General features: G+C 47.6%; 1 protein-coding gene and 1 long non-coding RNA gene across 5 annotated transcripts in view; both read left to right on the top strand.

Annotated features, from left to right (window-relative positions):
- Positions 1-27,793, top strand: part of NTM (neurotrimin) — a 964,763-nt gene that overhangs the window by 483,398 nt on the left and 453,572 nt on the right. The window lies entirely within an intron of this gene.
- LOC147342195 (uncharacterized) lies at positions 16,837-18,438 on the top strand. Its single transcript, XR_015158182.1, has 2 exons — positions 16,837-17,096; positions 18,289-18,438. It is a non-coding gene; the product is annotated as an uncharacterized LOC147342195 (long non-coding RNA).

The raw sequence follows: 27,793 nt of genomic DNA on the forward strand, positions 1-27,793 counted from the left end.
CAAAATAATAAATAAATTTAAAAAACAGAAAGTAAAGCTACAGCAGAGATCCTGATATTCAACATCTCTGGTTCTGTGTATTAACAGTATCCTCAGAGTCACAGATCTGTCCAACACTGGGCATCAAAGAGGCTCAGAGTCTATGGAGTCCAGAACCTGCATTTCACAGACGTGAAGTTGGAACCCTAAGTGCTTATGTGATGCGCTGGTCACAACTCAGTGCTCTTTCTAGTGAAAAAAAAAAATATTATTTGTATTTTTTGGTTGATATTTCCATCCAACATGACTTTATCCTTTAATATACTTAGAGAATAACTAAGTATACTAATATACTTAGTATATTAGTAATAACTAATATACTTAGAGAATAATTCTCTCCAGATTCAGGGGAGAGGGGTGGTGTTTCCTGTGATGATCACCCCAATTGCTTGTGTACCCAGAGTCCCTTGCTGAGTTGCAAACTGTTCACACCACAGCTGGAGTACAAGCTCCAGGGTCTGGGAGGAACAGGGAACGTGCGTTCTGTGTCTGGTGCCTGGTGCAGGGGGAGCTAGCAGGCAGCCTTTGTGCTTTTGAGATGCTCCCCTCTGTGTTCTGCAACACAGCTCAGCAGCCTTCTTCTGTGCCTCTTCTGTAGATATGTCTCAACTTCTCTGGTGGCTCAGACAGTAAAGAATCTGCCTGGAATGCAGGACAGCAAGGTTTAATTCCTGAATCGGGAAGATCCCCTGGAGAAGGGAATGACAATCCACTCCAGTATTCTTGCCTGGGAAATCCCATGGACAGAGGAGCCTGGTGGGCTACAGTCCATGGTGTCACAAAGAGTCGGACACGACTGAGTGACTTCATACATATCTAGGAGCAGTTTTAGGACATAATGTCTCTGTTGTCCTACCAGGCGGTGAACTGCTTGAGGGCAGGAACTATCTCCAGTAGGAAACAGCCAAACATCAATAATTTAAAATAGCTGTAATCAAACGCTAGGTGGAAGAACAGCCTGTGCATTGCTCAAAGCTCTGGTAACATGAAAGAAAAGCAATGAGTGGGACAGAGAATAAGGGGGAGAGAGAAGCAAAAGGGAGGACAAGAATTGTCATTTTGGTGGGAGTTCTAAGGAAGGGTTAGGTCAACTTCCTTTTCATCTTTTAAGTCAATTTGCCTGTTGGAGCCTGGGTGCGGAGGCTCACCAGGCTGGATACGCTGGCTTTATCACCAGCTGCTGGACTGGCTGATAGAATTGTCCTTGATGTTCTGGAATGGAGAGAAAGGCAGACACCGGCAGAGGGGTATGGGGACGGCCCCCTGCGGAGCCCTGAGCTGTGTGCAGATGGCAGTCTGCTTGCTTTGAAGCCTCCCCCTTGGGAACTTCAAACAAGGAGAGGACAGACAGATCATCTACGGGAAATTAGTACCCGACAGGGCTCAAACCTGTTCTCCCTGCCACCTTCATCTCCTGACTGCTCGCAGACGGCATTTATTCTCTGAACACACAGAGCATTTAGTACAACAGAGGCTCCCACACCCTTGGTTTTTCTAAAACAGAAAACCTTACATTTCAATACTACCCATCTTGACTATTTCCTTTTTTTTTTTTTTGCTTCACTTTGAATCCTTCCTTTCTCTAGGTTTTGGAAGGTCCCCTAGGGAGGAAACAGGAGAAGGAGAGCCAGGAAAGCCAGGTTGGCAGAGTAAATCCACTGTCCTGCCCTGTCTTGAGATGCTCATGAAATCAAATTCAGATAGAATGCCCACTGGGGGTCAGGAGCAGGTCTTCTCCCTCTGCATGGACATAAACCTACATACCTCAGAATATTTGCTTGACTCAGGGGCTGAAGTAGAGAAGCTTGTCTTGGACTATCCTGGGAAACAGATAGGATTTGCCTTCCCTGGTGGCTCAGATGGTAAAGAATCTGCCTGTGATGCAAGAGACCCAGATTTGATCCTTGAGTCGGGAAGATCCCTTGGAGAAGGGAATGGTTACCCACCCCATTATTCTTGCCACCCCATTATTCTTGAAAGCTTAGGAGCCACAATTCTAAACAGGTTGTGACTTCTGACCCATCCATATTTTTCTGTCTTCAGAGGCTCTCAGAATCCTGTATGAGAGTGACTAGCTGAGAATCCCATGGACAGAAGAGCCTGGCGGGCTAGAATCCATGGGGTTACAAAGAGTTGGACACGGCTGAGAGACTAACACTCCATCCACTCATCCATCCACTCCTTCAACCAATCATCTACTCCCCACCCATTTATCTATTTCACCACCCATCCTTCCATCTACTCACTTGAACTTGCAGGCAGATAGTCCACTTTAAGTTGACCTACTATACACCCAAAGCTATGATAGAGGCTGGCAACAAGTACAGGATAATATATGGCCTGTCCTTGTTCCTTACGTATTCTACACAGGGAAAGACCCAAAAGCAAACTACTACTTTATGCCACCCTCTTATGCTCTTGCCTTTGATTTGTGTTGGTTAACCTGTTCGTCAAATTCCTCTTGTGGCCACCTCCACCCCACCCCTGCTGCCCTACGTCACAGAGTACTGATTTCACACCACCTAGGGTGACCTATTTATCCTGGTGTGCCCAGCACTGCCCAGGAGTTCCTGGGTTTTAGCACTGAAAAATCTCATTTCCTAGGACATTCCTCAGTCTCAGGCAAATCAGATTGGCTGTTCAGCTCATTGCAGCCATCTCAGATTCTCTGTGAGTGGTGCTCAAAGTGGACCCAGTTCTCCCATCCAAGCCCACCCAGGAGGCCTGAGCATCGCCCAGGGACTTGTCAGAAATGCAAATTCTTGAGCTCTTCCCTGATCCACTGAAGCAGAAACAGGAGGAGTCATATCCTGTTACCCAACACAGAATCTGTGTTTTCACAAACTGTCTAGATGATCCCAAGGCACAGGAAAGCTTAGGAGCCATGCTTCTAAACAGGTTGTGACTTCTGATCCATCTGTATTTTTCTGTCTTCAGAGGTTCTCAGAATCCTGCACGAGAGTGACTAGCTGATCTGATAAACTAACTATGGCCAGGTGGTCATGGTGATAGGATATTCCCTGAACTAATAATAATTAATAAAGAAGTAAATAAGCATGCAACTAAGGAAATTAGCTATGATGACTGAAGAACACTGAAGCAGCAACAGGAAGCTGAGAAGCCACATCTGGCAGTCAAGGGGTGTCTCCCCTTGAAAGGGCAATGTGCATGGGAGACCAAACTCGTGCCAAGCCCTGGTGGGCTGCCTGGGAAAGTGTGTCCCTTTCTAGGTCATATTTTCACAGAGTTGGTTCTATAATGCTTTTGTAGAAAGCCTCTACAGTATTTGCCTGGCTGTATTTTGAGAGTGCTTGGAGCACTGTCGACTTTGTCTATATATAAAGCCAGTTCCAAGAACCATGCTGGGAGGTAGGAGTCAGGGAACCTGGCCTGGCATCTCGGCCCGGGGAATAAGGGACTTTGCAAGAGCAGTTCAGCTGTTCTGACTTGACTTCTTTCATTCGCTAATAGGTGTGATAACTCTTTGCCTTTCCTCAAAGATATTATGAAGCAGATTCTTTTGAAAGCCATGTTATTGCAAGTGCTTGTTTCCACGATGGCTGATTTATACACTCCTGGGTTGTATAGAATGGCACATTATGTGAATGAGTTATACGTTCCCTTATTGAATATAATTTATTTTTTTTCTGGAATTATGTGGAAATGGCAGTAGTAGAAATTATACAATGGAAGGATCTAGGGAAGATGCAAGTGAGCAAGTCAGGAAAGTACCTCAGGTGCAGCAAGACCCTTTGTGATAAGGCTATTTCTTAGGGTCACAAAGAAAGCATTAATAATAATAGAAGGTTCTCACCACTGAAGTCTCAGCATAGAATTGTGGTGGTGGTTTAGTCACTAAGTCATATCCAACTCTTGTGACCCCATGGGCAGTAGCCTGCCAGGCTCCTCTGCCCATGGGATTCTCCAGGAAAGAATACTGGAGTGGGTTGCCATTTCTTTCTCCAGGGGATCTTCCCAACCCAGGAGTTGAACCTGGGTCTCCTGCGTTGCAGGCAGATTCTTTACTGGCTGAGCTATGAGGGAAGCCCCCAAATGCCCATGGTGGTTGTGGTTTAGATATGTTTTCTAAAGTTGCTCCTATGTATAAGGACTGGATGCATCCCAGCAGATACAGAGAGGATCTCTGACCTGTATTCCTGATGTCAGAGGTGACCAGAATACAGAAATACACAACACACACCACATCCTTCCCATAAAAAAATACCATTGAGTGAAATGGTATGATAATAAAACACAAATTTAGAAAAAAAGATCATGCCTGCACTCATGGGCACTTGGAGGTACTGAAAACAAGTATATGACTTATGTGGGAGGGAATTGCCTCCTGTGGATGATGGGTGAGTGAGAGAAGAAGGCCTTTCTGAGCAGGCAGCATTTGAGTTGAGATCTGTAAGAAGAGAGAAAACTGGTGTTCCCAGATCAGAAGGAGCTGTATTTTAGGCAGAGGGCCATCGAGGGCTCAGGTCTTGACATGAGTGTGGGCTAAGGATGTTGGGAAAACAGAGGGACCCGTGTGGTCTGAGCCCAGTGAGGGGTGGGGAGGGTGGAGAGAGCTCAGGGAGGTGGAGATCAGGGTCCTTGAAACTAGGGGGGATTTCCCTGGTGGTCCAGTGGTTAAGATTCCAAGCTCCCAATGCAGGGGGCCCAGGTTCCATCCCTGGTCAGGGAGCTAGATCCCACGTGCTGCAACTGAGGGTTCACATGCTGCAATTAAAAAGATCCTGAGTGCTGCAACTAAAGATCCTGCGTGCTGAAACTAAGACCCACGTAGCCAAAAAAATGAATAATATACCTTTTTTTAAAAAACAGTGATGGAAAGACACGGGAGGCTTTTAAGCAGAGTGAACATTCAATATATTGTCCAAATAGGATTGCTTTTGAAAGTGAGAGGAGGCACTCTTCCTAAGCTCCTCTGGACAGTGGGTATCACAGGTAAATTGGGACTCAACATTTTCCCTAATTTTGAGCAATGTGGTGACATGATTTCCGTTTGCAAAAGATGGTTGCAGCAGCATGTTGAGAATCCATACTGGGAGAGTGAGAAGGGAATGTGAGCTGTGGGAGCCGAGATGAAGCCTGTGGTCCAGAGGGGAGGCCCCAGTTAGGGACTGAGGCTCAGACGGTCACAGTGCTGGGCAGGGGATGCAGATGGCAGTTCTGGATCATCAGAACCAAGAGGCACCACGTGCACTTAGAAAGGACAGTTCAGTTCAGTTCAGTCGCTCAGTCGTGTCTGACTCTTTGCGACCCCATGAATTGCAGCACGCTAGGCCTCCCTGTCCATCACCAACTCCCGGAGTTCACTCAAATTCATGTGCATCGAGTCTGTGATGCCATCCAGCCATCTCATCCTCTGTCGTCCCCTTCTCCTCCTGCCCCCAATCCCTCCCAGTATCAGAGTCTTTTCCAGTGAGTCAACTCTTCGCATGAGGTGGCCAAAGTACTGGAGTTTCAGCTTCAGCATCATTCCTTACAAAGAAATCCCAGGGCTGATCTTCAGAATGGACTGGTTGGATCTCCCTGCAGTCCAAGGGACTCTCAAGAGTCTTCTCCAACACCACAGTTCAAAAGCATCAATTCTTCGCCGCTCAGCCTTCTTCACAGTCCAACTGTCACATCCATACGTGACCACTGGAAAAACCATAGCCTTGACTAGACGGACCTTTGTTGGCAAAGTAATGTCTCTGCTTTTGAATATGCTCTCTAGGTTGGTCATAACTTTCCTTCCAAGGAGTAAGCGTCTTTTGATTTCATGGCTGCAATCACCATCTGCAGTGATTTTGGAGCCCCCAAAATAAAGTCTGACACTGTTTCCAGTGTTTCCCCATCTATCTGCCATGAAGTGATGGGACCAGATGCCACGATCTTCGTTTTCTGAATGTTGAGCTTTAAGCCGACTTTTTCACTCTCCTCTTTCACTTTCATCAACAGGCTTTTTAGTTCCTCTTCACTTTCTGCCATAAGGGTGGTATCATCTGCGTATCTGAGGTTATTGATATTTCTCCCGGCAATCTTGATATCAGCTTGTGCTTCTTCCAGCCCAGCGTTTCTCATGATGTACTCTGCATATATGTTAAATAAGCAGGGTGGCAATATACAACCTGGACGGACTCCTTTTCCTATTTGGAACCAGTCTGTTGTTCCATGTCCAGTTCTAACTGTTGCTTCCTGACCTGCATATAGGTTTCTCAAGAGGCAGGTCAGGTGGTCTGGTATTCCCATCTCTCAGAATTTTCCACAATTAAAATGAAGTGCTTCTTATCCAGCAGGCAGTAATCCCTACAAACTTGTTACTCCACTACAGAGTGCAGGCGGACAGCCTGCAAAGAGGTTAAAAGAAAGTTCATGCAATGAGTTGCTAAGGGAAACTAGGTTATTTTGGAAACATACATAACATTGAGATATTAATTTGAAGGAAAGAATGATGGCTTCTCCAAGCCAACTTCAAAAGCAGAAGGGGACTGAAAATCTTCCACCGATACCCTGCTTGGCAGTGTTCATATTTTAAACTTGCCACTGCCTGCTTACAAGCCCAGACCCTCCTCATTCAACCAACCAACAAACAAAAAATAAACAAAATATAACAAAACCAAACATGAAACAAAAAGCAAATCTTTCACTTGGCACTGGCAATCTTCAAATGACCGAACCATTTTCTTTTTCCTTTGACCACAAAACCTCTTTAAACTGCTGGTCTTCATGGTCTTGCCGTCTGTTGTCACTTAAAAGAATGGCTTTGATTTTCCATCCCAACAACCCTATTGAAATATCTGTCTAAGCAGTGGTCCCCAACCTTTTTGGCACCAGGGACCGGTTTCATGGAAGACAGTTTTTCCCCGGGCGGGGGCAGGATGGTTTCGGGATGATTCAAGTATGTTACACTTATTGTGTACTTTATTTCTATTATCATTTCATCACTTCCACCTCAGATCATCATTAGATCACAGAGACTGGGGCCCTCCTGGTCTAAAGGATTTTTATGTCAATATCCACTAAGATCAAATACAATGGGGTCTCTGTTCTTATTCCTTCTTTCCCATTGGCAGCACTGGGAGATCTGTGGTCCTTACAGATCTGAGACCCTCATCTCCTCAATGAACTTTGACCTCCATGAGAATGGGGACTATGCCTTATTTATCCTAACGTCTTTAGACGCTAGCCTCCTGCCTGGCACATAATAGATGCTCAAAATTCATTGTTTAATTGGATTATGTATGAAGTGGTCTATGGGGTTCCCTGCCAGATCCCTGTGCCTGAGAGATGGTGGATGCCCAGTGAACATTTGTTGAGTGACTGAAAGAAGGACTTCTTGGGCTGATGAGAGAGCGTATCCATTGCACACCCTGGGGTGCAGCCTTGAGTTAGGCGCACTGGTGTCATCTTTGAAAGTGCCTTGCAAACCCATTAATCCTGACCAGCAGAAAAGCTAACATCTTTTAAAATTAAGATTTCTTTCAAATTGTGCAGAGCAGCAGTCCCCAACCTTTTTTGGCACCAGGGACTGATTTCACAGAAGACAATTCTTCCATGCACAGGGGGTGGCGGGGTGGATTTTGGATTATTAAACCCATTGCATTTATCATGCACTTTACTTCTAAACTGATGCCGAAGCTGACAGGAGGCACAGGTCCAAGGCATGGAGTTTGGGGAAGCCTGGTGTCGAGGATTGACAATCTGGAGCTAACGGACAATACCCCTGGTATCTTGGAGGCTTTCCCCATGTGCTTGTTAAAGGAGGGTCAGAGGTAAGACTGCCTCTTGTCCCTGAAACAGGGTCTCCTCAGGGGCCTTGCTCTGTTTTATCATCTCCTTCTCAACCATATTTCTGTAAGGCTGACAATATTGAGTGAGAGGATGCCACTATGTCTGAGACTTACCTTGTCTTCATGCGGAGCACGCCTGTGTGGGACCTGGACTCCACTGACCAGTTTTGTGACTTGGACACATTACTTGAATTCTCTGTTCCTTAGTTTCATCATCTAAAAAGAGGGATAATAATATCACCCATTAGCTGTTACACCCCAGTATGAATTTTTAGCTGAGATCTATGTATGTAATGGGCTTTGCACACACCTCGTGTGCACTAAATGCTCAGCTCACAACTCTGAAGAGGACGGTGTTGCTGACCGTGGTACTAAAGATGGATTCTGAGACATTCTGCATTTCCATTTTAGGAGCCCCCACCTTTTTTTTCCTCTTTCTCTCTTTCTGAGACTATTAAAAGTTATTCTCATTAGTAAGGACATTTTCCCCTCTTTTCTCACCTCCTCCCCCCAACTCCCCCAACTCTGTAGGCTCCTAGGTAAGAAGAAACATGTGTTTCTTATCTGTGAGTAACTGAACGTCTATTCGAGTCCTCTGGGTGGGGAGAGCTTAGTCACCGCTGGGGGTGAGGCGTCTATATTGGGCCACAGCTCATATCTGTCGCCGCTGTCAGTATCAAAAATAAATCTCAGAAGCAGCTGCGGGCTTCAGGGTTGAGGGTAGGACAAGAAGCAGCTGGAGAGTTTTCTCTGGGAGGAGATGTGTAGAGGGTCCCTCAGACGCCCTCCCGTCTGGAGAGTCCCCGGGAGGACTCAGGGGACTTGGCGTGCACTGAGCTCCTAAGTCACCTCGCCACACAGGCAGTAGGGACTCACAGCGAGTCCTAAGGGACAAAGATGCAGGTGGCACAAGAGGAGACTCCGTGAGGCTTCCTGGGCTCCCATCCCCCCATGAGGGGTCATGCGGAGCTCTCTCTTCCCCGGATACACGCCTGGGAGGTGTCAGCCCAGGGAGCCCAGCAGGGACTCAGAGCTCAGGGCTGTCCTCCGGGGGCTGCTCACGTGGGCACCCTCTGCCTCACACTGACACCCCAGACTCCCGAAAGGAAAGCAGGTGTTCAGCATAAACCGTGTTGTCTGCACAAAGAGTCCAGGCACCGAAAATAAGCCTTATGTTAACAGTGATGGGGACACTCTGAGAACCAAGTTCCCAGACGCCAGCCAAGGGCCAGCCTTGCAAACGGGCCTCTCTAGCCACAGTGGCCTTGGGCCTGCTGTGTCCCCTCCTTTCTGCACCAAAGGGCAACCCTTCCCTAGAAAACACTAGTGTTCTTACATGTTGGCCAGTCCTCCCGGGGAGGGGAGTTTATTGGGAGGGCTGCGGTCTAGGCAGAGCCTCTGGCTACTGAAGACCCCACAGGAACCACAGGGGGTTCCCAGTCTTCTGGGTCAGCCTCAGCACCCCCACAGCTGCATCCCCCCCACCACATACCCCTGTTCTCCATCAGGCATGAATCTCTGCCTCAGATCACCTGCCTCCTGAGTCCTTACCTGCTCCTCCTCAGGTGGTGATGGGCCTACATCTTTTCCCTTATTTTCACACCCTTCCTGGACACACCTCTCTTTCCCCTTATCTTCCTGGCTTCCTGGTTGCCAGTGACTCTGCTAATGCCAGGAGACCCGGGTTTGATCCCTGGGTCAGGAAGCTCTCCTGGAGAAGGAAATGGCAACCCACTCCAGTATTCTTGCCTGGAAAATCCCATGGATAGAGAAGCCTGGCGGGCTGCAGTCCATGGGGTCGCAAAGAGTCTGGCATGACTGAGCGACTAACACACACACACACACACACACACACTGCTAATGCCAGTGGTAAGTGAGCTGATGTAGACTGGTTCCGATGCCCAGCGCTGTGAAAAAATCTGTTAGTCACTCAGTTGTGTCCAACTGTTTGAGACCCCATGAACTGTACCCCACCAGGCTCCTTTGTCCAGGGAATTCTCCAGGCAAGAATACTGGAGTGGGTTGCCATTCCCTCCTCCAGAGGATCTTCCTGACCCAGGAACTGGACCTAGGTTTCCTGCATTGCAGGCAGATTCTTTACTCTGTGAGCCACCAGGGAAGCCCCAACGCCCAGTACTGCCGTGCCCCTAACACACTGGCCACCACCATCTGACCTGACAATAGTTAGAGTTTAGCCCAGCTTGCCACAAGCTTTAGCACTCTGTCCACTACTAATCAGCTCTTCTCTGAGGGTGCCACCTTAGCACTGGAGGAGCCCCTCAATGACACGCATGGCTCCCTGACTTCCCAGGGGTATGTTGATGCTGAGACTGAACCTGTCTTTGATGAAAGGGACAATGGGGTTAGAAAGAAGCCCCCCTGCCAACTCCCAGAGATGTCCCTTCAGTTCCATGACAGCACTAGAGAAGTTCTAAACATCAACACCAAATATTAACAGAGTGAGGACCACACTATCCCATCCCCAAGTGCTGGAACTACTCTCAGACCACTTGGACCTGTGGCTTGATTGCACATTCTCCTTCTAAATTAAAACATCACCCCCAGCAACGGGGCAACAAGGTTGTGGGCAGCACCCCCCCCGAATCCTCCCTGCCCTTCCAGCCTCCCTTCCCATCTCATCCTGGCTTTAATTCTCACCCCTTTCCCTCTCTGTCTATTCCTCCTTCTGTGTCCTCTATCTATCTTTCCTTTCTTGATGAAAATTAAGAAAAAAACAACTTGATAGATTTTCCAATAACCTTCCAGAAAGTCTCACCGGGTTACATTTTGCTTTAATAGCATTTAAGCCAATCTGCCTGATGTTGCTGTAAAGGTCAATTAAATTCACCCTAAAAATTTCACTTCTGGCTCATTATACAATTGGAAAATGAATTAGAAGCACATGCTGCCCCTGAGGTTTCTGATATTTCACTAATGAATATGTCTTAGATGGGGGGAAAAAAAAGGTGGCATAGGCCACCCAGCTGCTCGCAGTGTTACTGGCCCGACTCAGATCACTGCCCCAGGCAGTGGCTCGAGACGAGTGGGCGCTGCTTAGTCCTGTCTCCACTCTGCATTAGAGATGCTCAGGCGTCGTCTTCAGTGCCCGCAGGGATGGTGTGCCCTTCTGTGTCCCCTCTGCACATCTGGAGCCCATTCTTAAACCCCAAGTCGGGCATGTAGCTCTCCTTTCTCCCCACTGGCTGCCCTCAGTATGGGCTCAAGGACTACAAGTTCAGTTTAATATCAGCCTAAATAAAATATGGAGTTTCCCAGCTGGCTCCAGTGGTAAAGAATCCGCCTGCCCAGCAGGAGATGCAGATTCAACTCCTGGGTCAGAAAGATCCCCTGGAGAAGGAAATGGCAACCCACTTCCGTATTCTTGCCTGGAGAATCCCATGGACAGAGGAGCCTGGCAGGTTACGTGTAGCTCATGGAGTCACAAAGAGTCGGATGCAACTTAGAAGCTGGATATATAAGGAATTTGGCAGCAGCGGGGGGTGGGGGTGGGGGTGGGGTGGGGAGGGGGTGGGGGCAGGGACATGCATTGCAAATCCAGTGATGAGTTGATCTAGGGGCTCTCCTATTCTGATAAAGTTGGGGGATGTGCCTGACAGGCAGAGAACCGTGTACGGAGAAGAGTATGTATTTCTGGCTTCACTGTGGGGCGGAGGGTACAGGGAACACACAGTTAAAGTTGCCCCTGACTTAGGAAAGTCATTTTCTTTAAGTTTTGTTGTTTTCTTTGATGTGGACCACTTTTAAAGCCTTTACTGAGTTTGTTACAATATTCCCTGTTTTATATTTTGGTCTTTTTGATTGTGAGGCATGTGGAATCTTAGCACCCAGATCAGGAATTAAACCTGTACCTCCTGCATTGGAAGCTGAAGTCTTAACCACTGGACCCCCAGGGAAGTCCCTAGGGGAGTCCTTTTTAAATGACCTTTTCTATCCCCCACACTAAAAAATAAACCACCAGATAAGACAGTGCTTCCAGTCCCTGAGGGGTCTTCAGGGAGCAGAGTGACCCTGGGAACCTTCTATTCAAGGGTCTTATGTTTCAGGTAGAAGGCTCATTTATTGTTCACTCAGCATATTTATTGATGTATTAATTTCATAGACAGAACTAACCTTTGAAGCCCGCACTCTGAACTGAACAGCCTCCTTATTATGGATTGAGGTTTCCTTTCTGAGAATAAAGTTATTTTTAAAGGAAGTTTCCATATCTAAGTATCTAGTTTCAAAACAGGTCCTGACATCCATATATTGCTCACATCAGGATTTTAGACAGACAGCCAAGGCTGCAACTGATCCTCTCACAGGACACCACACACTGGTTTTCTATTTCAAGGCAAGATGGCTCCAAATCCAGTAATGCGAGTTATTGGACATTTGCCTCACGGTTTAGGTAAAAACCGAGCTGCATTAACTGAGATGCGTGGAGACAAGCTCTCAAGTCCTTCAGGGAGAAGGCGCTCAGCCTGTATGTCCCACAAATATCCAAAAAGGATTTTAGGTTTTCAAAGCTGGAAAGCACATTGAAGTCATGACGTGGGGTTTTCTTGCCAAGTGGGGAAACGGAGGTGGCTTTCCTCAAGTAGTTAGTACATGAGCAAGCTGCTTGCCCCAGAGTCTCAGGCCTCTCTCTCGTCATGGCTTCTTCTTTTTGTAAACTTGTGCTTCTCTTGTGAATGGCTCTCTGGGAGATGGAGGCCTCTCTAATGTGTGTCCAGGCAGCCTACCAGGCAGTGAGCAAAGAAGGGCGTGGACAAGTGGGGTTGCCTCTGAATCCCAGGTGGCTCTGTCCCGTCACTGACGTGGCTTCCTCCAAGCCTGCCTCTGCGAGACCCTCATTCACGTTTCTCCATGTTTCCATCTTTGTTTCCCAGTGCCTGGACCTTCTCGTCCTTTATCGAAAACCTATGTCAGTTGATGCGCTCGGAGTCCTATTGATGCCATGGGACAGTGGGCTGAGGCTCTTCAGAGTGTCCCCAAGAAGGGACCATGGAAGTCAGCCAGCCACCGCTTCCCTGCACTGACTCCCTGCCACCCAGCCTTGGAGCTGCAGAAACAGGAACCCACGTGGAAACCGGGGCTGCAGGCTGATAACAGCACGAGGGGAGGGCTCCCCTTTCCTTCTGTCTGAGCCCAGCCTGCAAACCACGGCCATGGAGACTCAGCCTTCCCAGCCGATTTCCACTATTAGAACAGGCCCCCTCCCTCTTCCTGTCCACCTTCTCTTCCCTAAAAAAACACCATGAGCGCAGGCTGCCGCTGGGGCTGGAGGGTCATCCTAAACTCGTGGAACTGGTTAAATTAAGGTAGCATTCTGATGCATCCTTAGCTACTAATCTCAAGGGACCCAATATAATCAGACTTCGGATAAACCAGTGCAGGGCCTGAGGGTGAACCTGATGAGTTCGGGGTTCCTGTAGAAAGGGGTGCATGAAATCAGGATATTAACGCATATATATGGAATCTAAAAAATGGTACTGACGAACCTACTTGGAGGGCAGGAATAGAGACGCAGACGTAGAGAACAGACACGTACACAGTGGGGGAGGGAGAGGGTGCGATGAATCGAGAGTAGCACTGTCCCACACCAGCCTGTGTGAAATAGATGGCTAATGCGAAGTTGGGCTTCCCTAGTGCCTCAGACAGTAAAGAATCTGCCTACAATGCGGGAGACCTGGGTTCGATCCCTGGGTCAGGAAGATCCCCTGGAGAAGGGAATGGCTACCCACTCCAGTATTCTGGCCTGGAGAATGGAATTCCATGGATAAAGGAGCCTGGCAGGCTATGGTCCATGGGGTCGCAAAGAGTCAGACGTGACTGAGGCTCAGGAGGAAGGGGATGTATGTTTATCCACAGCTGATTCACGTTGTTGTGTGACAGAAACCAACACATTGTAAAGCAATTGTCCTCCAATTAAAAAAAAATCAAAAATAATTTTTAAAAAGGGGATGAAATGCATGAGGTACCTCGATTTGTGAGAGGCAAGAAAGGAAGGGTAAGAAGAGATGGAAGGGAAGTGACAGTGCAGGGTAAGATCACCCAACCCCAGAATTACCTGGCATTCAAGACACAGGACTGTATCCTTTGGAATGTCATGCATCCTTCTGGAAGTGCAAGCAGGTAGGGAAGAAAAGGAGGGAGAAAGGAAAGCAATTCAGCGAGAGACAAAGCACATCATTGAGGACAGAACACACCAGGAGAGAAACCTCAGGTTACTCCTCTGCCCAACGCAGGGCTTCTGGCCGCTGGTGTTTGGAGGGCATCTTTCCACTGCTGCTGGTGAGAGGGACAGGCAAGGTCGACCTGAGATCCTCTCTTTGGACTCACCAGTTTCAATTAAGGCTGTAACAGAGGCTAATTATTACTTTAAACCTTCCTCCCAGACACACTCTCCCTCTTGCTCTGTACGGATTGCTTAATGGCCCCAGCACAAGGCTCTGAAACTCCAGAGGTTCCCTATTAATTCTTTGCCTCCAGCAGGGACCAGGGACTTCCAGAGTGTTGGGTTTCAAGGGAACATAGGCTCAGCGATTCTCTCTTTCTCTTTCACAGAAACAAAGACTTAGCATTGGGAGAACATTCGATTTCAATTTTGATAGAGTTGGACCTTCCGCTGCATCAAAAGGTTTCCCTCCACGCCGTCCCTGGCTGGGATTACCTGACTTTGTTTGAGCACACCCTGCGACAGGGAGCTTATTACCTCCGGGTCCTTTGTTGGAGAGCTCTGGCAGTCAGAACATCTCTCCTAAGGCTGAGCTGACCTCTGCCTCTTGCTAATTTCCATTAGTCTCAGTTCTGCCTTGTTCTAAAGGTTTCTGGGTTTCAACAACCCAAGGTTGTCTGATTCCAGCAGTACCTGCACTTGGGGGACAGGATTGCTGCTGTATCTCATTGCCCTCTGCCCAGGGGATCCGCCACCTGGACTGCCCATCTGTCTTGGGGTTGAGGTGCTGAGGCTCTTCCTCTTGTTATCCTGCCTCTGCTGGACAGCCAGGGAGACAGACAGTATATACTTCATTTACTGTGCTTTGTGACATGCTCTACTGTGAGACAGTGTGTACATGCTCTGGAAAGCAGACATTCATGTCTCCACTTTCCAATCACGTGGAGGCTCAGAAAACATTACCTAGGTTACTCAAGGTCACACAGCTAGTACATGGCAGAAGCCAACGTTCAAGTGACTCTCTGTTGGACTCCAAAGCAGGTTTTCCTGCGTCACGCTGGACAAAGACGTGGATTACATGGCTTACCAACTAGAAACGTGCCTCTGAAGACAGCCACTCAGGAAAATCCAAAATATGTTATGTTTATATAGGTTAGCTGATCGGTTAGCAACCTGAGCTCTTCCAGAGATAGTCCCTCTACTTTGTTCAACTAGCCTAACTCCTTCCTCCCGCTTTGCATTTGAGAGCTGTTTAAAACAAACAATTGAGAACAATGCCAGCAGAGCCTGAGTATACTCATACCCACTGCTTGGCCCTGCCTAGGGAGCTAGCTCCCTCCTCCACACTCTCCCTGTTTCTACATGCATGGGCACGCGCGCATGCGTGCACACACACACACACACACACACACACACACACTTTTGTCTTTTCATCCTTTTTTTCTCTGGAGTCTTGTCCCAAATTTACCTGGGCAAAAGCAACACAGAGCAAAAACATGAATGCCTTTTGGAGGTGAGGGCCAGTATTCCTCAGCGTCATCAATAGACTGCGGCTGGGACTCGGGAACTGCCCGGGCAAGTGAGTCGTGACGATGCGATGGGCGGTTGGGGTATGCTTCTCACTGGGGGATGGGGATGCTGGGGACCCGGAGGCTGATACTAACCCAGGGAGCAGAGCATCAGAGACCTGGACCCACCTGTCTGCAGGTACAGGGCACCTATTCTCCATGGATCTCCAAAGCCTGGAGGAATGAATGTTCGGAACCAAGAACCTACCTTGCATGAATTCAGTGTGTGTACGTGTGTTTCGCCGCCCCCCCCCCCAAATCTGTGTGGACTAAAAATACCTGTGCACTCCATGGGACCAGAGACCACTGACAAAAGATTTCACATTTGCAGTCAGAAATGACCCTTGGATTACTTTTGAAAGAACCTCCCGTACATTTTAAACAGGTTGGTAGATTCATCATTTAGGCTACTGCCAAGAGGCAGCTATTAAGAGATGTGGCAGGGAATGGCATTTTTCTTAAAAGGTTAAAAAAAAAGGCAGTTATTTTCAATAGTGCCATGATTTTTCTGGTTTAGAAATAAAATCCATCTGAACTTGGGATCCTTTAGACAAACCAATATCTTTGGGAAAGTAGGTTAATAGGAAATGCGCGTGGAGGAGCCAGGTTGTCTTCCAGAATCTTCTGGAATGAGCAGGGCACGGTGTGTGCAGATGCCAAGACAGACAGCAGGACACTGGTGGGTGGGAAGAAGGGCCAGCCTCTCTCCTCCCGGGCCCCTGGGATGGGGGAGCCGAGGGTCAGAGGGAATCACAGGAACAGTTAGCAGTCTGCAAGCAAATTAACCAGCAGATTAACTTCTCAGACGCCCAGCTGGTTGTCCTCTCAAATCCTGCAGTCTTACCCGTCTGCTGGTTCCACTTTGCAGCAGGGCTGGGAAAGTGAGGCTCAGCTTCAGTTCCTGGTCATGCTAGGGAGCAGAGCTCGGGGGCTGGGGAGCACAAAGCGGAAGCACAAAGCGGAAGCGAGAGCAGGAGGCCAGGCGGGCAGGAGGTGCATTTACGACCGGGCGTCGAAGAGGGAAAGAGCCGGCCGCGCGCGTGTGTGTGTGTCCACTAGCGTGTGCATCGGCATCTGTTCTGTGTGTGCATCTCTGTAGGTGCATCTGTGTGTCTGTGTGTGTATATGTGTGCTGTGTGTCTGTGTATGTGTGTGCGCGGGTGGGTGGGTGAGAAGGGCAGGGAATAGGTGTGGTGGGTGAGGGCGTGTTGAGGGCACAGATCGAAGATTTAGCACAAACCCAGAGGCCACAGGATTCCACACCAGCAGATGGCGCTGTAGGTACGAGTTTGAAGGAGGCAACGCCTGGATTGCTAGAGACCTAGAGGGGAAGATAGCGTTGAATGCAGGGAATAAGGGACATCACACCCCACCTGCATGGAGAGGATGGAGCCTGAGGAAACCTTGAACACACCTAGCAGCTCTGTTTCTCCGCGAAGGAGCCTGTGTGCTTTAACGCTGATTGAAGCGCCTGCACTAAGGGACCTCCTTTGGTTCCCTCCTCACCGGCCCTCCGGATCCATCACAGTGAGAACCTTACAGTCTGGGAGCAGCTGGGAACGTGGGGTGCCCGTGGTTTCACAGGGGAGGTCGTGGGGCTGCATTACCTGGGCTTCCTCTCTCCTACTCTTTCCCTCTAGTCCTTCTCTCTGTCAGGTTTTATCAAAGCATCTCTCCCTTCTCCTCATCCCTCTCCTCCGGGAAAGCCCTTCACTACTTCCCAGGGGGACCTCACCTAGTTCTCTCCTTGGGGTCTCTGCCCACAGTCTCTCTGACTCCCACCTCATCTTGCCTGCTGCCAGGAGGTTAATCTTCCCTAAGCGCAACTCTGCGATTGCATCTGTGGCCCCGGCATCTCAGCTGCCAGCCCGCCTCGCCTGGAGACAACACATCTTCCCGTCCTGCCCCCTCTGCACTGCTCCTTCCAGAGCCAGGCTGAGCTCCCTCCCTCCCCTCCCCCACTCTGAGCTCTGTCGGCCTCTCCATCATTCTATGCGTGTGTTTAAATTCATCCTTCTGTTCCATCTCCAGATGCCCCACTCCCTTCAAATCCCCCCTCATGAGCCACCTGCTCCATGAAGCACCCTGCTGACCTGATCTCGCAGCCTCCACTCCCAGCTCCGACCTCCCTGGGCGCCCTGCCCTGCAACCTGCCCCCGCTTCCACACTGCCTGTGGTTCCTTGCAGACCTCACCCCCACCATGAAGGCGACTCACTTCCTGTTCCCACCACTATTCCACCTGGGAACTCAGTAGAGCCCTTGGGTAGATGAACAGAAACGTTTACCTCTATTTGCTTTTTCCTTAGCTAAGCTTCAATTTGAGGAGGTTGATGGTGATCTCTCCCCCAGTCCAGAAACAAGAGACAAGAGACCCCCATCTTTTTCCACTGGCATTTCCCTTCTGCCTTCAGTTTCCTCAGCTCCTAACTGGGGGCAGTGGTGGGCTCAGTCATTTGTTTTGAACCCCTTTGTCTTGTCCCCTCGGGACTGACAAGTCTTCCCTGTCCGCCCTATGCCATCAGGGGCAGCTGTGGGAGGGAGGGTGGGACTCATCTCTTGGCTCAAACTCTCGCCCACTCTCCTCTCCTTTCCTCCAGCTCATGAGAGCATCATTGTTTCAGAGAAAGAAAGTCCCTTCCAGGAGCATGCCTCACTGTGTCATCTAACATGGCTCTTCCTACCCTTCCTAGCTTGACTATTTTTCTCTTCCCCTTCCAGGGGCTGTGGATGTAAACCAGGACCCAAGAAGCTCTGCAGCCTCTGACATCTGTTAATGCTCCTGAGCTTCCCCAAGAAGCTGGCCCATCCTTTCCTTGCTCCTCTTTTAAGCCAAATAAAATTTAACATTATTTCAGATGGCTTAGTCGATGCCAGCTTTCAGGCTTCCAAATGCTATTTCTAAAAATTTATGTTCTCATTTTATTTTATTCTTAGTAAGATTATATAGACTTTTAGAAACAGAAGGAAACTTCAGTGGTAATTTAGAAGACTTAATTGTGGAGCTCAAGTCAGCTGCCATCGTCACATCCTTTCTCTCCTGTCCCCGTCCTCCTCACCCAAGATAGCGCTTGGAATTCCTGTTGGGAACAGGGTTAACTCCAAGGCCTTGCCTCGTCATCCAGGTGGGAGCCATCACTACAACGTGAACACTGCCAGTTGCTTAATCCATCTTCCCTAAACCCAAGGGTCTTCATCCTTGCTAGAGGTCTAGATCAGCTGGCATTTGCTGATTACTGACTATGTGCTGTGCAGAAGTCATCACATTTGATTTAGGCCACCTCTCTGCAGTGTGTGTGAGTGCTATGTTGCTTCAGTCGTGTCCGACTCTTTGTGACCCCATGGACTGTGGCTCAACAGACTCCTCTGTCCATGGGATTCTCCGGCAGGAATACTGGACTGAGTTGCCGTGCCTCCTCCAGGGGCTCTTCCCGAGTGAGGGTAAACCTGTGTCTCTTACGTCTCGGGTTCTTGACCACTGGCATCACTCTGCAGGGTACATGCCAATCACACAAGATGGAAGAACTGAGACATGAAAAGTGAAAGTAACTCGCCTAAAGGTCTGCAGCCTTCAAGAGCTGAGGCTAAGACGTGAGCCTGGGAATTCTGACTTCAGAGACTTGGCCTTTAACAAGTCCATGCTGCTGAGCTCTGGCGAAGGCACAACCCAGAGGAGGGAACATATTTCCTCAGTGAAAAACAGCAGAAAGGGGGCGGGTGGGCTTTGGGTGTAAATGGAGCTGAGTTGAATCCTGGTTTTAGCAATGACTTGTGTGATCTTGAGGTTATTTTAACTTTTCTGAGCCTGTTTTTTTTTTTTTTTTTTTAATAGTAAAACAGGATAATAATGCTATTTCAAAAAAAAAAAAAATAGCACATGAGCTGAAGTTCTCGGTGTGGAATGCCTGGCAGTGGTGTCTGGTGAAGACTAAGTATTCTCTGAATGTCAGCTTCTTCCCTTTGAGTAGAAGTTCCAAAGTCCTCACTTTGTTGGTGGGCGCACCTGTCTTGGTTGGTGCGTCTCTGGAACTTAGCCCAGGATCTGACACCAGGCTGCGAGCCGGTGGGGCTCCTCTTTACCCTGTGTCCCTTTGTAGCTTTGAGCCGGACCTCAGTCTCCCCTCCCCATGGGGTACGAGGTACATTACCATTTCCAAGGTTCAAGGCCTTCTAGTTCCCTTGAACTTTCAAGGTGAGAACATGCTGATAGAAAGACACCAACTTGCAAAATTTAGAAGCTGATTCTCAGAGAGAAAATGATTGAAATAAAACCCTTTCAACCCGGAGTATAGATATGAGCATCAGAAATGACCTGTGGGTACTGCCATGTATATATATATTCAAATTTTTTATTTTATATTGGAATATAGCCAATTAACAACAGTGTGATAGTTTCAGGTGGACAGCAAAGGGACTCAGCCATACATATACTTGTATCCATTCTCCCCCAAACTCCCCTCCCATCCAGGTTGCCACATAACATTGTATTTTAAAGATATCTTTGAGCTCTCCCCCTCCACTGAATCCCATTCCATCATAATGTTTGCTGGGAACTCAGATCTGTGGTTGAAAAGTATCCCTGTTTCAGAACCACCATGCTGGGCCTGGTAGAAGGTGCTGTGACGAGCCTATTTAAGAACCTGACCCTGCTCAACAGAGGACCGGCAAGCTGCCATCTACAGGGAGCAGACATAAGAAAGCCCATCAGAAGGCACGCTATAAATGCTGTAAATCTATAGCTAAAATAGAGTCAGCTTATTATCTGTTGCTGCACATGCCAAAAGGTGCCCAGAAAGAGTCTGTGTGATCACGTGAGCTGATTTCCTCCTGTTTCCATCACTGAGGACATTCGAGTCTGCATACGTGTTCTCCTCCGGCTTGGCAGCTACATTTGAAGTTCACTCGCTCTCGTTCCCCAGCCCAGGTGGTGCTGCTTGCGTTTCCTCCCTTGTTCATTTTGACGGGTTAGTGTTCCTGTTTTCATTTTTAGCTTTTCCGCTTTCTATATATTTTAACATCACAAGCTGTCTCAGACCCTTTTTTCTAGGTAGGTGGAATATAAATCAAGAGTAAATAAATAAAGCTACTGAGGCAATGAGTGACTTCTGAGAGTCGGGAGGTATTGTAGGCAGGCAGACGCAGCGGGACTGGATAGCATTATAATGGGCTTTTATACTTTGATGCTAAAACGATAACTACTAACTATGAAATATAGCTTATGCATTGTTGCCTCTTGTATGTTTATTAATTGATTTGTATAAGCTGACATACAGAGTTTTTCAACACAAATCCTTTGCATCTATGGGCTTGTTTTCTTGCAATTAATCTAAGGAGTAAGTAAGAGAGGGACAACTTTGCATCCTCGGTCTATTCCTCCTCTGGATCTCAGCCCACACTGTTTTTGTCCTGTGTGGCATCCTGACCTGGGTTCTCAGGGGAGACTTTTTCCTCTCTCTTCCTTTGCGTTTTCAACTCTTGGTCTCCTAGGTCCTTCCTTTCTCATCATGTACCTTGTCTTCTTCCTCCTCTTGTTTCCCTGAAGCTTCTGCAGTTTCTCCCAATTAAAGATGAAGTGGCTCAGCCAATTTCAGTCCTAAAACTGGGAAAACCTGTCAGTGCCTTTAAGGGATTTCAAGTCTCCTTGTGAACACATGCTGTACACATCCCTAGAATTCCCTTGGCACGTTCACGAGCTTCATTCAGTCTTCCCTGCCACTGGATTGCGTGCTAATGCACTTAGGACTTCTTATTACCAAAGCTTTCCCCCGCTGGGCACCCCTCTGCCAAATCCCAGACCCCCTTCAGCAAAAGCAGAGTAGATTCAGCAGATCTGGTGCAAATTATTCTTCAGCATGTGAGGACACAGAGCTCAGGCACTTTGGCCAGCCTTCGATTAGTTCTGAGGAAGTCCTCCTTTAAATTTCCCCGGGGCTCCACAGGATCCAGCTTTGGGTGGGAGGATTCAGAAAGTTTATAAAAAGCACAGATAGATACACACTTAGGAATGACCATATTTGTCAATTTCTCAGTGTCCTTCTTCCGTGTTTCCGCCCGTCTTGATCACCTGAAGTGACTATCTCATGTACTGGCTGGTTCCACCAAGATCCATGCCTCCCGTTCCTCCTTCTCACAACAGCCCTCCTATTCGTATTATCAAATGGCCACTCACTGTGTTCTGGTTTGCTTTATCAAATTTTTATAAATTTGAAAATAACTCAGTAAAGTTGGTCTATCTACGGGCCTATGAGCAGATGTCATTGGAAGGATGGGGTGATGCATATAATGAGCACAGATACAACTGGAGTATTTCAGAGCATATCCAACCTAGTGATATTTATTTTCCCATCAGTGGATGGTGGCTCTATTGAAAGCCGGGACCATGGAGATCGTATTAATGAATTATGCTTGGGTGTTGGGCCAGATTTAAAGTGGGCAGCAGTGGCACTCAAAACTGTAACAGAGTGCTTAGCATGGTGTCTTGGTGGTTCAGTGGGGAAATAATTAGGAGATAAAGGCCTTCTTGGTCTCACTCAGGCTCCCATGGTTTATATAGGTTGGGGAGGATGTGGTCCTCACCTCTCCTTCTGAGCAAATGGTGTCAATCACTTCGACTGACAGTCCAGCGAGACAAAGAACAGGAGCCGTGAACCTGTGGCAGGTGGCATGCTGGGAGAATCATGTTTTTCACCCTGAGGTTCAGGGATTTCTTTTGAGCTGATTTGTTTTCATCATGACATTTAGTTTTCTAGTTACCATTATTAAAAGCAAAAAGGAGAGCATCAGCAGTAAATAACAGTAAGTTGTTCTCCATTAAATAAACATCACTAAGTACTATATGAAGAAAATTAAATCTAGAATTCTATATAATGAATTGGTCAAGTTTCTTAATTGCAATATTAAAAAAATTATACGCCTTGATTTTGAGGGTTGTAGATACATCTTACTTTGGCCCCCTGATGCGAAGAGCCAACTCATTGGAAAAGACCCTGATGCTGGAAAAGATTGAGGGCAGGAGAAGGGAACGACAGAGGATGAGATGGTAAGTTAGCCTCACTGACTCAATGAACACAAATTTGAGCAAACTCCAGGAGAGAGTGGACAGAGGAACCTGGCCTGCTGTAGAATGGGGTTGCAAAGAATCAGACATGACTTAGTAACTGAACAACAAGTTACGTCTCAACTATTTTGCTGCTTCTTGAGTATTCTGTTTGTTGGGCAAATCTTTCTCCTTTCCTTCTAAAACTGCTTATATTATAGTATAATACTCTAATCTAGTTTATATACATATGATGAACACTTAGGGTCTTTTGGGTTTGGCTTATTAAAGTCCACCAAATGATTGGTTAAGGGCTTTATTTTGCCAGAGTTCTCCTTCTGATCCAGGTAAAGGATCAGAATATTGATTCCCAGTCCCAGCTTGGATATTCCGTATCAGGAATAGGGCTGCAGAAATGAAAAGCATTGTTGTCAGTCGTGATTTGAGAAAACCTTGACATCTGTCATTTCTGCAGAGGATGAGCTCAGTGGGGACAGAAGCTGGCTTTCCTTCCCTGTTGTATTCTAGGACCCAGGGGGGAAGCAGGAGAAAGACTTTGAGCTCCAGCAGAATCACTACCACATCCTGTGTTCTCCACTGGTCAACTGTGGGATAAAAAAATTACCAAGAGCTTCCCCAGTGGTAAAGAAACCACTTGCCAATGCAGGAGACACCAGTTCTATCGCTGGGTCAAGAAGATCCCCTGGAAAAAGAAATGGAAACCCACTCTGGTATTCTTGCCTGGGAAATCCCAAGGACAGAGAAGCCTGGCAGTCTATAGTCTGTGGTGTCACAAAAGAGTCAGATATGACTTAGGGACTAAAACAACAACAAAAAAATTAGCAGACTTCCCTGAGGCTTTTTCACTATGCATAGACTGGGTTTTATACTCTCTCTTTTACAAGTTTTCTCCATCCACTCTTTCTATGTAACCAAAAACCTTGATTTCTTAGTCTCAGATGTCTTGGGCTTTCTTGAAACATTTTCTTTAAAGGTAGTTTTCCTACACTTTAGAAGAAACCAAAAATCGAATATAACAGTTCATAGCATCTGTGAGTTCCTTGAGGGCAGAATCCATATTTTGTCTATTGCTCTGTCTGGAGAGCCCAGCCAAGGACCTGGTGTATAACACAGAAGCTCTGAATTGATTTTGGAATAAATGAATCTATAATTATCCAAAAACTCTCCTGTCCTGTGTCTCACAGCTAAGCACTGTTGTGGTTGCTATTATAATAGAAGTAGAGAAAAAAGTGAAAGTGTTAGTTACTCAGTTGTGTCTAACTCTCTGCAGCCCCATGGACTGTAGCCTGCCAGGCTCCTCTGTCCATGGAATTCTCCAAGCAAGAATGCTGGAGTGAGTAGACATTCCCTTCTTCAGGGGATCTTCCCAACCAAGGAATTGGGCCTGGCTATCCTGCACTGCAGGCAGATTCTTTACCATCTGAGCCACCAGGGAAGCCCTAGAATAAACAGTAATTCAGGGAAGGTTTTTGTAGGATTTTAAGCTACAAGAAGGCAGAAGTATCTGTATGTTATTTCCTGTTGACAGTGACCTGGGCATAACCTCTCACAATCAATTCGCGTAATAAAGGCTTGGATAATGAGGACACTGAAAATGATGATAAAATTCCCCCCATGTGGTCCCTGGTGGACATTGTCCCAGAGTTGGGCATAGCCAGCCGGCCAAGGAAGATCTCTCACCCACTTCTTTGACCTTTTATTTATTATCTATTATTCTCCATAGTGACAGGCTTTCCAAGGGCTGTTTTTCAGTTCATCCTCCTCTGGAGGCTGGAGAAGTGGCTTCCTGAGAGGTGTGGAGGCAGAGGCAGGAAGGCAGCTAATGGGCAGGGGGAGAGGAGCCCTGTGTGAAGAGAAAGTCAGGCCAAGGGATGACACTTGACAATTTTGTTTTGAACCTCTCTGTTATTTCCAGTAAAGCAATTTCCTTGACATTTTCCTGTGGCATTTGAAAGGGGGGAGAAAGCAGGTTTTTTTCTTTATCATCTTTTTTTCCTTTTCTCCCTCTCCAGAGTGATTTATCTTGTCTTTTTCCAAAAGCCAATGCTCCCCAGTGTCTAGCAAACACTGTGAGTGTTGTACAAAGATGCACATCCGTGCCCCTCAATCAGTGTGGGGTTTGTGTGTATACGGTGTGTGTGTGTGTGTGTGTGTGTGTGTGTGTGTCAGCAGCTGGGACTCAGGAGGCTGAGCACTGTCACATAAACCTCGTGATGAGACCCCAGGCACTAAACCAGCTGCAGGGCGCATGGGTAGAGGCCCACTCAGGTCCACTCCACTTACCTGCCTCTTCCTTTGGGCCACCTGGCCTGCAGATGACCCACAGCTTGTCTTGACACTCTGGCTTATCCTCAGGTAACAAGCCCTATTCACCTCCCAATGTGTGATCACAAAAAGACCAAGCCAAACAGAACAAGAGAGATCTGTTAAAGGAATAACATGAGTCATTCCCAAACCAGAAGCAGGTCAAATCCCATCACGAGGAATGTCATGACATGCCCTGCTTTTGTCTTCTCTCCATGAGCTAGAACCACTTTAAAGAGAAATTAGCAGGAGCACAGCATCAGCAGGAGCTGAGAAAGGCCCACTTGTGTGAGTGAGACATCTACAAGATGCTCTGTCTATCGGATGAAAACCACTATGGCTATGCTGGAGGGGTCATGTCAGATGTGAAGAAATGAGATGCAAAGTGTGAAGTGCTGAAGAACGAAAAGGTCAGTGTTGACTGATGCTCACCACACTCCCCAGGATCGCCTCACTCCCTGGTCTTCAGTGGGCTCTCTTCCGGAGAGTTCATGTCCTGTGCATGAGTGCTGTGTGTGCTCAGTCATGTCTGACTCTCTGTGACCCCATGGTCTGTAGCCCTCCAGGCTCCTCTTTCCATGGGGTTTGCCAGCGCAAGAACACTGGAGTGGGTTGCCATTTCCTTCTTCACGAGATCTTCCCAACTCAGGGATTGAACCTGCATCTCTTGCATCTCCCGCAATGCAAGCATATTCTTTACCACTGAGCCACCTGGGAAGCCCTGAGAGCCTTGTCCTGACTCCCCTGTTAACGATCTGTACTGGTCAGTGCTGCCTGCCAGGACCCGCATGGATTCTTGCCACCTGGCTCCTCTCCTTCAGCTTGGTCTGGGGCTTGGAACGGACAGGCTATCTTCAAGTTCACCTCCACAAGGAATCTGGCTGGAATTCCTGACTCGCAAAAACTTCATAGGAATATTCTCAGATGCTGCTCTCTGAGTCCCAGATAGACCTCAGCTGGTACCTGATGGCCCCAAGAGGGCCCTTCATACTTCCCTAGGGAGGCAGCAGCCTCATAGCAAAGAAAAAATGCACCCATCCCAGGCATGCTTAAATCTCTGTTGCATCTGCATTTTTTTTCTAGAAATGCTTGCGGAATAAATGGAATTTATAATCAGAAACCATAAAATGTCTGATTTATTGCTCATCTTGATGACAATATTTAATAACTCGTGTATATTTTATCATGTCTTTTTAACACTCTGTTGTGGAATTTTACTTAATGGGGTGATTCCATCCTCTGTATCAAACTATCTTCAGCACCAAAAGGGAAGAGCATCCTTTTGAGTTAAGGGTCCAGAGATGATGGGGAGAACGCCCAACTCTTCCAGGTGGTCTGAGGAATCTCGGGTTACCAGGGCAGGGCTAGCTGCTTCCCAAATGGCAAGAATCTCATGACACTTGTGGAGAAAGATAAGTCAGCGTTTCATCACCTACTTCCCGTGTGGGAAATTCTATGTTTAGAGATTAATTCCTTTGAGCCTTGGAGGCATGTTCTTTTCAAGTGTTCCTTATTGAGATTCTTATATCCCCAGAAAGAAAAACTGCTATCACAGAGACTGGAAATTATGTAATAGCCAAATTGAAAGAAGCACCTTGTAAGAAGAAGATATGGGGGAGTGGCTAGAGATGGAGAGAGGGAGAGTGCTCAGGAGAAAGTAAGCAGAAAAGGGGGCTAGAGTGGAGTCGGCAAGCTTGGCAGTTTTGCTTGGTGAGATAGACTTCGCCTACTTGTTTCCTGCTCCATTCTTCTGGGTCCAGAGTCTCTTGAAAGAGAGAAAAATGTGCCTAATAATGAGGCCCATCCTCTCTAAGGGACCTCCAGTGTTTATTTCCCCCAAACAAAAATTCTATCTTCCTGACCAGTATATAAAGGTGAGGTGAAGTCACTCAGTCATGTCTGACTCTTTGCGACCTCATGGACTGTAGCCCACCAGGCTCTTCCATCCATGGGATTTTCCAGGCAAGAGTACTGGAGTGGGGTGCCGTTTCCTTCTCCAGAGGATCTTCCCGGCCCAGGGATCGAGGTCAGTATGATGCCAAAATAACCTTGCCATACAAGGAACTCATTCATGTTGCCAACAGTCGTGACAATATCTCTTCTTCCTCTCCTGCCCAGGAGCTTCTCCAGGAGCACACATGAAACTCAATTGCCATAACTCACAGTCTCCTTCAGTTTGAAGCAGTGGTGCGTCCTTCTGTCTTTCATGCCCTTATCAAATGTCAAGGGTATCCAGACCTCGCATTCCAAAGCATGACTTTGAACCTGCTCTGCCCGCCTTTGTTTTTCACCGGTCGCAGGTGGTACATTCTTGGCAGGAATATCACAGAAGCAATGTTGCCACAGGTCAGGAAGCACGAGTCTCCTATGTCCCACTTGGAGATGTTAAGCTTCATTCCTTAGCAAATTGGTCCTTCCAGGGTTCTTCACTGTGTCAAAAACTTTACTGAGATCAACACGAAAAAGACCACACCAGGGAGAAGGCAATGGCACCCCACTCCAGTACTCTTGCCTGGAAAATCCCATGGACGGAGGAGCCTCGTAGGCTACAGTCCATGGGGTTGCTAAGAGTTGGACACGACTGGGCGACTTCACTTTCACTTTTCACTTTCACGCATTGGAGAAGGAAATGGCAACCCACTCCAGCATTCTTGCCTGGAGAATCCCAGGGACAGGGGAGCCTAGTGGACTGCCATCCTTGGGGTTGCATAGACTCGGACACGACTGAATCGACTTAGCAGCAGCAGCAGCAAATCATCTAGACAACACACCCCACTCCCCAGGTCCAGCCTTCAACACTCTTACACTCAAACTGAAGTAAGGTCACTGAGGTTAATTCAGCTATAAATTTGCAAAATAGAGAGG

Source organism: Bos grunniens, chromosome 29 (assembly GCF_055505025.1).
Source record: "Bos grunniens cultivar Pamir isolate PY7600 chromosome 29, Bosgru_T2T1.0, whole genome shotgun sequence".
NCBI classification, from domain to species: domain Eukaryota; kingdom Metazoa; phylum Chordata; class Mammalia; order Artiodactyla; family Bovidae; genus Bos; species Bos grunniens.